The following is a 12,848-nucleotide window of genomic DNA, read 5'->3' as shown; positions in this document are numbered from 1 at the left end:
CTTACCTGCCTTTTTTTTTTTTTTTAATGACTTCAAACTTGAGATTTTTTAAAAAAATTATGTATGTATGTATTTTCTTTTAAGGGCTGCCCCAGCGGCATACGAAAGTACCCAGGCTAGGGGTCGAATCTGAGTTGCCGGCCTACACTGCAGCCACAGCAGTGCCTGATCTGAGCTACATCTGCAACCCACGCTGTAGCTTGCGGGAAGGCCAGATCCTTAATCCACTGATGGAGGCCAGAGGTTGAATCTGCATCCTCATGGATACTAGTCGGGTTCTTTTTTTTTTTTTTTTTGTCTTTTTGCCTTTTATTGGACTGCTCCTGTGGCATATGGGAGGTTCCCAGGCTAGGGGTCTAATTGAAGCTGTAGCTGACAGCCTACACCAGAGCCACAGCAATGCGGGATCCGAGCTGTGTGTACGACCTACACCACAGCTCACGACAATGGCGGATCCTCAACCCACTGAGCAAGGGCAGGGATTGAACCTGCAACCTCATGGTTCCTAGTCGGATTTGTTAACCACTGAGCCACGACGGGAACTCCCACTAGTCAGGTTCTTAATCTGCTGATCCACCAGGCACCTCCTTACCTGCCTTCTTCATCGACTTCAAACTTGAGTTAAATCAATATGACTTAGCCTAGTCTGGCTTCTGATTCTTTTCACTAAGTATCCCTCAAATCTCCTTTCATTTTATGGAAAGAGACTTGGACCCATGAAGGTAGGTTAGTGACTTACTAGGGCTGCAAATTAGTATTAGAGCCAAAAATAGAATATAAAACCAGGTCTGAGCAGTTATTTGCTCTATTACATGGTCTTTGTTATCAGGGAAGAGCTGACTCTGTTGCTAGGAGACCTTCTGGTCACTACTGAAGGGCATCGTTCATTCTAAAAGGAAGATATTTGGCTTGATTCATTGCCTTGGAGTCTCAATAATCATATTATTTCTTTCTTCAATTCACAAAATTTTATAATTCATCATCAGTGTTTCTGTCAATTAGTACAAATTAAGAAGGTCCTATACCCTACAGATTTCCTGCAGGAACTTCTGTAGTGATTACAAATCCAGTTTCGCTAAATCTTGGCAAGGATAAAGTCATTATCTCAAGTTCAGAGACGATCTCACATTTCTCTCATTTTTTTCTCTATGGTCCAGTAAATCTAGTCTTTTTATCTGGATGTCAAATGGCATCTTTCAAATTATACACATTCCAGTATGTAGTGATGAACTTAAAAATTCAGCAGAGTCTTTTTCTAAAAAATTAGCTCGCCGACTCGCTAAACATTTTCTTTGCATCTTCAACACCTGGGCAGCAAGAATTGGGAAAGGAACACTTCCAAAAGCAACACTTGCCTACACAGAAATTCTAATACTGATCTGTTCTGTGCTCAGATTTTAATGGAGTCTAATGCAGATTTGGTTTATGCTCCTTAAAAAAAACCCAAAAAATGGTATTTACTGTTTTCTGTTTTCTGTCTACCCTTTGGTTAGGGCAGATTTTTTTTTCTTTTCTTCCCTGTGAAGGGTAAAGACACAATGTTCCATCACTGTAAAAGCATTTGTACCATTTAGAATCCAAAGTGTGAAAGGTTCAACCTAATTAACATAGAGTAACAGTTTGCTTCCCAGCTTTTTCTGAAATTGACATATCCCAGTTATACTGCTCCTCGGTTTGGTAATATTAATAAACAAGTGCTTGTAATTTAAGGGAAATTATGAATCCATCCATGTGTGATTTTCTAATAAAGTCCAATAAAATAATTAGCAGTTGGGAGGCATTCTTTAGCTCTTAATTAGGAAACTCACAGCAAGTTTAAGGTCTTAATTCTTCCCATTGTCTTGCTTTTATGCAATGGTGTGATGAAGCCGTTGCATTTAGAAAATGCTGAGTTTGACAGCGCAGGACTTGGAGCCATGAAATCCTTTTCCCTGTGACTTTCAGAAGCAGACTATTAATCATGTAATGTATTTGCATCTGGCAGAAATAAAGTGCTTTGAGATCCTTGGCTGGAAAGCGTTGCAGAAAATTATAGCATATTTCATTCTCTAACGACTTTGCAAGGAAGGCAAGTGATAAGAATTCTTGGATTCATTTTATATCCAGAGATATTTGACAACATATCTGACTTACCCAAAACCACACTTGTGAGATAAGAAAAGAATGGAGGCGTTGATTTTTGATGCCCTAAAAGGCCACTAAAATAACCTATTGATCAAACAAAGTTGAGTGTATTGCTTAACTAAAATAGGAAGAATACCCAACTGATAATGTCTAGGGTCTAAGAGGAGAGAGGTTAGGATTTGAAAATCTGGCTGAAGGTAGATGGAATTTCAACACGGGGATCTGATTGGGATCAGGCAAAGTTCAAGTTCAATATTTGGGATTAATGGACCAAGGGTTTATACCCTTTACGCCTTTATCTTCCTTGGCAAGAATTTTCTGGAGCAAATAGAGACACATTGATATAAGAGACTGCCTTCTTTGTCCTGGTCATTCAGCTCTGGGAGTGCAGGTCCCTGAGCAGGTTAGTTCAGAATTTTACTACTAGTCACTGGTCCCCACTCCCACCAACCACTTACCATCCACCCACCCAACCAATATTCATTAAGCACTTACTCTTTGTAGGTGTTATGATGACTATGAGGGACACAGAGATGAATGACAGGGGTTTTGCCCTTGAGAAACTCACAGCTGAACAGAGATGACAGACATTTTCATAACATTGTAATAACAAATGTACACGGGGAGAGGCAAGAAATATTGATTACTGCTCAGTGTGAAGGGCTTCAGATGTCATGCTCAGGAGATCGGGCTTTACTTGGTAATCCAAAAGATTTTCAGCCTTGGCAGCCCTTGACTGTAACCTGGAGATTAAAACAAATAGAACAATGGTCCCACCCCAGGCCAGTTAAGGTCAGAATATCTGGGACAGGGCCTGGACATTTAATGCCCTGGTAATTCTACTGTGTAACCGCGATGGAAGAACTCTGCCAACGTGATTTAGGTGCCATTGGGGTTTTCATTGAAGACAGAGGCACAAATGATGGTAACAGTAGGAAGGATGGAGCAGCGGCAGACAGGGAGAACAGGTGGCTTTGGCAACATGAAAAGTGGAGGCTGAGTAGAGGCAGGGGCAGAGGCTGCAGAGGAGGACAAAATTCAAGGGCCATTTTGGAGTGAGAGTTGGTGCGCCTCTGAGTAGCTACATCAGCCCATCATTTGCATCCCTGTTGCTAGTAAGTGCTCAAAAACGCATGAGCCAATTGAGGCGTTGCAACTTTATTTCATATTTACTGTGTCCAAAAAGCCCAGTCAGGGCCAAGCAGTGTGCTGCGACTTAGCGGAGACAGTGTAGCATGGCATGTGAGGGCTGAGATCTGGGCTTGAGCCTTGACTTGGCCTTCGGTGATTTATCTGAGGCAAAGGAGCCTGAACTTCGCAAAGACTCAGGACCATGAAAACCAGGGTTCCCCCTCTGTCATCTGCCCAGAGATGCTCCACGAACAGAAGAGACCATGGCTGTGAAAGAATGATGAGCGTTAGAAGAAAGACAGTAACACATTGGGCCCAAGGAAGCCCCCTAAGCCCAGTATGCAAAGACATCCCTGGGGAATCTCACGGCTGCTACTATGCCAGCCATTTCAGAAAAGTCTCCCTTAAAGCCTTGGCCCCTGAGGCTTCCGCCCTGGTCTTTGATCTCATAGCTCTTGTCCTTCACGTCTTCTGTGTTGCCCCAGCCCCTGGAACCCTTACAATGTGGCAGGTGGTTTCTAATGGTCCCTTGCAAGAATCATAGCAAGTACCCAAATTCTGCTGTCTTCCTCCATTGACCCTAGCATGACATAGTGTGACAGCCCCCAGAGAATAAACTAGCAAACTCCCTGCACAACACAGTATTTTTATGTCCATTCTTCAGATGAGTAAACTGAGGGATTTCTTTCTAAGCTCTGATTTTTGCCTTGGAATCAGATTCCTGCTCTCCTTGATACCGTTGCAAGCGTCACACCGGTGATGTTTTTGTATTCTGCCCAGATTATGAAACTTTCACCCCACCAACTTGGCTTTCCTGGAGGGCAGTCTCTTTCACTTAACCTTCCTAAAGCTCATTCTGCTTTATGGACTTTCACAAACTACTTTATAGAGTTTTCCAGATGTTTTCAACTCCTCTTGCTTAAAATAGTCTGCTCACTCAGCGAAGGGAGGAAAGTCAGCTCAGGGGTTTCCTTTCTTGTCCTTTGCATGATTTCCCTACCTCTGCTGTTCCTTCATCAGGACTTCACCTAACCCGAGAGCTAGTCCAAGGTCACCATCACAAGCACACGATCCTGGCATCTGGACCTACTCAATAACAGTAGTAATACATCCTGCAGCCCTCAATGCAATGAAAGGCAGACATACACTGGAAGGCAGCTGTGAAAGATTGTGTAGTGGGATAGCTCATGTTGTATGTCAACTGGACTGGGCCGTGGGGTGAGCAGTTATTTGGCTGGATATTATTTTGGGCGTGTCTGTGAAGATGTCTCCAGAGATTAACATTTGAATTGGTAGAGAAAGCAGATGCCTCTCCCTACCATGGATGGGCCCCGTCCAATCAGTTGAAGGCCTGAGTAGAACACATGGGCTGAATAAGAGTGAATTCCTTTTGCCTGATGGGCTTTGAGTGGAGACATCAGTTTTTCCCTGCCTTTGCATTCAAACGGAAACACTGACTCTTCCTGGGTGCCCAGGCTGCAGGGCATTGGGGTGGAACCACACCGTTGTCTGTACCGGGTCTCAGTTTGCTGACTGCAGACATGTGAATTTACCAGTCTGTACCACTGTGTGAGCCAATCCCTTAAACTCTCTCTCTCTAAATACACACACACACACCCACACACACCCTCTATCAGGTCTGTTTCTTTGGAGAACCCTAATGCATGTAGCATTAGTATTTCCCACTTTTATGGCTCCCTCATGCTGATGTGGAGAAAATTTACTAGCTAATTTTAAGGAGCTGTTACACTACGTCTTGCTATGGTCAATAGAAGGTGGTTACAGAATTTGTGCATAGCTATTAGTCTTTGGTTTCAAGTTAGTATTCTGGGTTTTGAGGCACAGAAACCTGACTTTATCTTAGACCAAAAGGTAAAATTAATTGGCCCATGACATTCAAGAAACAGTTGATTATTCTTGTTTAGACTGGCTCTGTCTGCATGACTGGAAAACTAGCTGTCTGCAGAGACCATATTTTATATCTAATGACTTCCATCCCCAGTGAAGGACTCCCTATCCTAAGCAGAAGATTCTAGGAAAAGACTCTAACTGGTCCAGGTTGGGGCAGGTTCCCACCCGTGTCCCAATGAATTATGTCTAGAGACATGGGATCTAATACGAACATGGCAGCTACAGAAACTCTATGTCCAGCTCTCTGAGAGAGTATTCCTCTGGACCCTAGCCACATGAGTCATTGTCCTTGTAGGATGGAGGGGTGGCACCCAGTGACCCCATCACCCAGACCAACCCATTGCATGCGTTGCAGGAGGGAAAAGTCACCTAGAGACCTTCATGCCATCAAGCCGCTTGTTCAGGATCATAGCTTGTATCTATTGTCCTCCTTCTCATGAGCCTCTCAAGATTTATCTTGTCGTGCCTCGGGTCCCAGGTTATTTGCACTCCCTGCAGAAGTCCCCGGCAACCATTATTATTCTAAGGCCACTCACTCTCACGTCACGCTGTGGATTTCAAACCCCTCGCCTCCTCTCCTCTTCCTCTAAATGCTCTCACCCTGTCCTCTGGGACTCCCGATCTCTGGTCAACAGACTCTGTTTGTAGATGAGCATCCCTCTCATTTCCACGCCTTAACCGAAAGCTAGTCTGTCCCCTTCTAACACAGCTTCTCCTGGAACCCTCTCCAGGGGAGGCTTTTTTCTCTTTTTTTCCCCCCTCTAACTCCATGAGAGCTAGCAAGCATCTGCCTTACTTCTCATGGTCACATTAAAAGGATTTCTTTTCCGTCTCACTCAAAACCCTAAGCTCTTTTTACGTTCAGCTACGCCACCCAATAAACCTTTCCAAAGCGGTTTTTCCCTGACTTGATCACTCGGTCACTGAAGACTTTATCTCCTTGATCAGCATTTCCATGGCCATTGCTACTCCTTCTTGGCTTTCTTCTCCAAAAACATGTTGCATATACATTTACTTCTTCATTTTCACTGTCACCACCTTAACTCAAGATGCCAATATCTCTTGCCTGAACCTTGGAAATCGTTTCCTACATGGCCTCTCTACAATCAATTTTTTGGGAGTTCCCTTGTGGTCTAGTAGTTAGGACTTGACTCTTTCACTGCTGCAACCCAAGGTCAATCCCTGGTCTGGGAGCTGAGCTCCCACATCAAGCTGCTGCCTGCCACAGCCAAAAAAAAAAAAAAGAGAAAAAAAAAGAAAAAAAAAAGTCAATTCCTTCCCCACTCGCCCACCAGCTAGAGTAGTCTTTTAAAAATGAAAATCAGGTCATGTCACAATTCAGCCTCCAACTAGCAGACCTAAGACATCTCAGTGGCCATGTTTAGTTCTTAGAAGGAGGTATAAGCTCCAAGACACAGGCTTCAAAGCCCTGAGTGCTTTGACTCCTACTAATTTCCTCCTCTTCATTCCATAGCATATGCCCACTAATACTGCCTCCCAACCACACTGCTCTTGGTTGACTTCAAGAAGACAAGTTAGGAGTTCCTGTTGTGGCGCAGTGGAAACGAATCTGACTAGTAACCGTGCGGTTGCAGGTTCGATCCCTGGCCCTGCTCAGTGGGCTAAGGATCCGGCACTGCCATGAGCTGTGGTGTAGGTTACAGATGTGGCTTGGATCTGGTGTTGCTGTGGCTGTGGTGTAGGCCGACAGCTGTAGCTCCAATTAGACCCCTAGCCTGGGAACTTCCATAGGCCTCAGGTGTGGCCCTCAAAGAAGACAAGTTCTTGGGAGTTCCCACTGTAGCTCAGTGGATTAAGAACACGACATGGTGTCTACGAGGACATGGGTTCGATCCCTAGCCTCGTTCAGTGGGTTAAGAATCTGGCGTTGGTGTGAACTGTGGTGTAGGTAGCAGACACAGCTTGGATGCTGAGTTGCTGTGGCTGTGGTGTAGGCCGGCAGCTCTAGTTCTGATTTGACCCCTAGCCTGGGAACTTTCATATGCCACAGGTGCAGCCCCAAAAAGACAAAAAAAAAAAAGGCGTGAGGCGTTCCCGTCGTGGCTCAGCAGTCAGAAAACCTGACTAAGAACCATGAGTTTTCGGATTTGATCCTTGGCCTTACTCAGTGGGTTAAGGATCTAGCATTGTTGTGAGCTCTGGTGTATGTCGCAGACTCGGCTCAGATCCAGTGTTGCTGTGGAGAGAAAGAAAAATCTTGTACTCCTCAGGGCCTTCGCCTGGGACTCTCTTCCCACTGCCATCATCCCATAATCCCTTCATCGGCCACGTCTCATCTTTTATGTTTAAATTCCATTGTCATTCTTCAGACAGAGCTGCCCTGGCAGCCTGTTGAAAGTGGCTGCGGCCTTTTCCTCCTGTCACTAGTCTCTATCCCCTTGCCTTATTTATACATTTTGTAGTAAAACTCCCCCAAATCTATAATTATCTAAATTGATATAAGATCCATGTCTGTTTTGTTTTCCATTCTGCAGTACCTATCCAGGCCCAAGAGATAGAATGTGTTGTATAAACATGTATTAAATGAATTCTGTTTATTGTATACTTACCATGTTCCTTTTTGTTTGTTTGTTTGTTTTTCCCATTTCTAGGGCCGCTCCTGCGGCATATGCAAGTTCCCAGGCTAGGGGTCAAATTGGAGCTGTAGCCACCAGCCTACGCCAGAGCCACAGCAACAGGGGATCCGAGCCGTGTCTGCAACCTACACCACAGCTCACAGCAAGGCCGGATCCTTAACCCACCGAGCAAGGCCAGGGATGGAACCTGCAACCTCATGGTTCCTAGTCAGATTCGTTAACCACTGCGCCACGGCGGCAACTCCACCACGTTCCTTTTAATTAGTACACTTATCACATGCCCTGCGAGAACAAAGCCCATTGTTAGGTAAATGCAAGGACAGGAATAAAGTTCCTGTTATGGGGCCTGTGGTATAGGAACTTGAACACATCTCTTTACCTTCCTGGAACTCGTCTACTTTGTAAATTGAGAGGGCTGGATGCAAAAGAAGAAAGTGCACCGCCTTTTCTTACTGCGCACGTTGGTGGTCACAGCACGTTCCCATGGTCACTTCTCTCACTGAGCACAGTGACTACGCGGGAATTGCTCAGCGGATTCTCCAACTTTTGCCTTAAAATGAAGGGACCCAGTTATCCCTCACGGGTTCCTGAACCTTTATGCCACATTTTTTTCCAGTAATGTGAGCCACCTTTTTTTTCAGATTGATCAAGTACAGTTTATTTACCATAGTGTGTTAGCTTCAGGTATATAGCGAAGTGATTCAGGGTACACACACACACACACACACACACACACACACGTATATTCTTTTTCACATTCTTTCCCTTATAGGTTATTACAAAATATTAAGTAGAGCTCCCTGTGCTATACAGTAGGTCCTTGTTTATGCAGTATTTGTGATACCTGCCTTGGTACCAAGTAGTTGTGTGAGCCATCCAGTGGCCATTCTGGGGTATTTGATTACACTTTCAATGGCAGACATGTAAAATATAGGTGAAAGGCTTTAAAAACACTTCTTTATTAACACATTATTTATTCAGTGATCTTTACATGCTGGATATCCGGTGAGGTTCTGGGAACAGGGGTGACCAAAAGCAGACCCTGAGCTTGCTCCTACGGTACGTGGGTGAGACAGGCATTGCAAAATGAACAAACGGATGAATAGTAAGACGCGGCGCTGAAGTCTCCGAAGGGAGAAAGAATTTCTGTGATACACAGAACAAAGGATCCCGGCGGACGGGGATCCCAAGGCATCTTCTGGGAGAAAGCGATGGTTTAGCTGAAGCACAAAGAGTGAGTGGCTGTTACAAGAACTGCCAACTCCAGGAACTGAAGGAAGGTGTCTGTGGGATTGGAGAGCAGAGAACAAGGCAGAGGGTGGGGTGATTTGATGCTTGACAGGTGGGCGCCAGAAAAGCAGGTCTCCGTGGTCCACAGGGAGGCTTTTGATCTGATTTGTGATCTGTGGGAAGTCAGTGAAATGGGGCTTCAGGGCCTCTCCAAGGAGATAAAACTCAAAAGCCCTCCCGCCGCGATAAGAATTCCCAGACCCTTATCCTCGCACCTGTCTCACTGTAATGGTTACTGTGTTCCTGAGGACCCACCCCCTTGAGCAGCCTGGCCGCTGCCTTCCTGCCCCTACTGGGAGAGGTATGTGGCCCACTCCTTAACCCACCCCCATAGCAGCTACATACGCCCCTAACAACCGGCAGGTGTATCAGAAGTCCCTACCTTTCCCCAACCAATCAGTAGGTCACAGGTGTGTGGCAAGACCTGTCCCCTCTCTCCTTTGTCTCTGGGCTGTAGAAACAGACACGACCATGTGCCCGGGGTGGGCGCTCCCTGATTATCAAGAGCTCTGCCCGCAGAGTTTCTCGCCTTCCTCAGGTGCACAAGGACCCCGACAGGTGACGGTCTTCATTACAGGGTTCCCGTCATCAGATTTGGGTTTTTTTTTTTTCATAATGATTTTTATTTTTTCTATTATAGCTGGTTTACAGTGTTCTGTCAATTTTCTACCGCACAGCAAGATGATCCAGTCACACATACACGTATACATTCTTTTTCTCACATGATCAGGCTCCATCATAAGTGACTAGATATAGTTCCCAGTGCTGCACAGCAGGCTTTCACGGCTTATCCATTCCAAAGGCAAGAGTTTGCTTCTATTAAACCCAGATTCCCAGTCCATCCCACTCTCTCCCTCTCCCCCTTGGCCACCACAACATATTTAGGTTTTGAAAGTGTCCCCCAGATTGCCACGTGGAGAGCGTGCTGGAGGGGCTTAGGGTGTAGGGCCATGGCAGAAGCCTTTGCAGGAGAAGGTGGCAGCATGGGCAAGAGCAGCGGCACTGGACATGGAGAGATATTTAGGCAAGGATTCTGTGCCATTCACGGAGGTGGAGAACAGTGGGGGAAGAGCAGGTTTGGGGGGCAGATCATGCGTTCAGTCTTGTACAGGTGGAAACTGAGATGTCTTCAAATCCCCCAGTTGGAGGTTTCAGGGTGGGAGTTAGACATACTGTTGGAGCGCTCAGACCAGAGGTTTGATCTTGAGAATCTGAGGGACTAGAGCCGTTAGTCAAGGGCGTGGGTCTGGATGAAAACTGCCTGAGAACAAAGAATAAGAAAAGAGCATGCTGCAGTGCACAGTCTCGGGGAGCTTTGTCACAGGGGCTGTTCGAGAAGGAGCAAAGCTGGCAAAGAGATCAGAGGGAGAAGGTGGGCAGGTGTGAGTCAGTGAGTGGGAGGTGAGAACTAGAAACTGCAGGTTTAGACAACCTTTCACGTGATGATGAGCCCTAAAGGGCAGCAGAGGAGTTGAATGTTGTAGACGGATGGAAGAGAGAAATTTTTTTTTTTTTTAAAGCTGGGATAATCTTGAGCACGCATAATTGTTGGTGAGAAGGATCCAGTTGAAAGGGAGAAGATGAGTTACGTAGGAAAGAGAAGGTTTCAGATGTGGGGGAGAGTGATGGCTCCAAAACAGGGGACTGGTGACGGAGGAGGATCAGCTCCTGTAACAGAGAAGGAAGAACGTGGCAGACTGTGCAGTACATGCTGGCGAGTTCATTGGTTATTTCTTCCTCATAATTATTTACTCTTTTAATCCTAGGCTTTAAGGGAGGCAAGAGACTTTCTCCCAGTTCTTTTTCTTTTAGAGAACAGTCACAGCATCCTTAAGCCTTCTGTTTCCTTCATTTTGCATTCCAGCAGCTTCGTGAACATTTTCCCATCATCAAACTCTCCCTCACGGCCTCTTCTATAGGACTGAGGCAAATTGCTCAATACCTCGAAATTAGACCCTCTAACAAAATATTTGTGCTGTTTTCAAAAGGATACAGGATAAAAAAGACGGGCATAACTTTTCCAGCAATGGTGTATAGATGACAAGTGATTAAAATGCTGTATTTGTAATCATTACTTGTGGTTCCTACATTAAAATAGCTAGTCTTGGCTGGTCGCAGAGAAACCAATTAAACATGCAACTTTATTGAAAGCAGTTGTGAGTTTGGGAAGGAACCAAGGAAATAGAAAAATGTGCAATTTCAATTATGTAAGACCTCAATCCTTTGTGTGGGTTTAGTGTCTTTAACCTTCTGTGATAGGAAACCTGCCCAGAATGCTAATTACTCCAGTGTCCAAAAACTGCCAGGTATGAAATGCAATCCAGCTGGAGCATTATTTGCAATTTGATTGCTGAGCCATTGATCAGACGGGGTGGTGGGGGGAGGGGGGCAGGTGTGAGCCATTTTGTTTCCAAGACAACAAAGAATTGTAAAATTATCGATCCAGTTGCTCTGGCTACCCTAATGGTGACATTGGATTGATGGAGCTGGATCTGACAATGATTTCGTGATTTCCTATTAGTCTTGGCCTTCTCCCTTTGGGGCTGATTGCACATAATCCCTACATCTTTGCCGTCAGTGTGAATCCTTTCTGCTGATGATCGGAATGGAGAGGATGTTTTACTTCTATTATTTCCTTTCTCCAACTTCAATATCTGAAAAACAAGGCTGCACAATAGAACTCAGGGACTAGGACGGTCCTGTCTCTCAGTGACTCTTGGTCTTCATCACCACACCCTTTCCTTTTAAAAAAGGGCCTGAATGCAAAAAAGAATTACTCATGGAGACACTGGATTCCATCTACTTTCTACTCTTGGCCAACCATGCAATACTCCTTGAAGCGCTGGTCAGTCTTTTTGTTTAGCGTTCTCTCACGCAACAGGTGTGCTGAGGAAAGTGCCAGGTTCTTTCCTATTTGTCCCTTTACTTTGACAGTTGTGCTGACCCGAGAAATTGTTCCTGAGTGCAGTGGCCAAGCGCATCAACTGGTTATAGTGTTTTCTCCATTCCCTTCAGGTGACTGTATGTGTGCACATCAAAAATCAACCAGTGTAGGGAAGTCCCATCGTGGTACAGCGGAAATGAATCCAACTAGGAACCATGAGGTTGCGGGTTTGATCCCTGGCCTCACTCAGTGGGTTAGGGATCCAGCATTTCCATGAGCTGTGGTGTAGGTTGCAGACGCGGCTCGGATCTGGCTTTGTTGTGGCTCAGGTGAGGGCCGGCAGCTGTAGCTCTGATTGGACCCCTGGCCTGGGAACCTCCATATGCCGAGGGTGCAGCCCTAAACAGACAAAAAAAAAAAAAATCAACCAGTGTAGATAACCAACGAGGACCTACTGGATAGCACAGGGAACTATACTCAATAGGTTGTAATAACCTATAATGGAAAAGAATGTAAAAAAGAATATATATGTAACATATATGAATATATATGTAACGTATACAATATATGTTACATATAGAATATATATATAGAACTGAAAACCAACTGTATTTCAATAAAATTGTAAACCAACTATATTTCAATACATTTTTTTTAAAAAAGGCAAACATCCGCCAGGGAGTCTATTGTTTGCTGGCTCTGCAATCAGCCCCAAGTTCCTGCTGAGGTCGGGGGAGAGGCAAAGAACTGCAGGCCACATTCCCAATTGCAGCACCTGTGGTCCTCGGCAACAATATTTCCTGTACCCAAGACAAGGACGTAGAATCCTCCGGCACAAAGACTTTATTCTGATCTGGGAATTTATTTACGGGAAAAGTCTGACAGAATTATAGACATGAATCATGACTATA

The sequence above is a fragment of the Phacochoerus africanus genome, chromosome 6 (genome assembly GCF_016906955.1).
Source record: "Phacochoerus africanus isolate WHEZ1 chromosome 6, ROS_Pafr_v1, whole genome shotgun sequence".
NCBI classification, from domain to species: domain Eukaryota; kingdom Metazoa; phylum Chordata; class Mammalia; order Artiodactyla; family Suidae; genus Phacochoerus; species Phacochoerus africanus.
The sequence above is the reverse complement of the archived record's forward strand: the minus strand, read 5'-3'. Positions refer to the sequence as shown.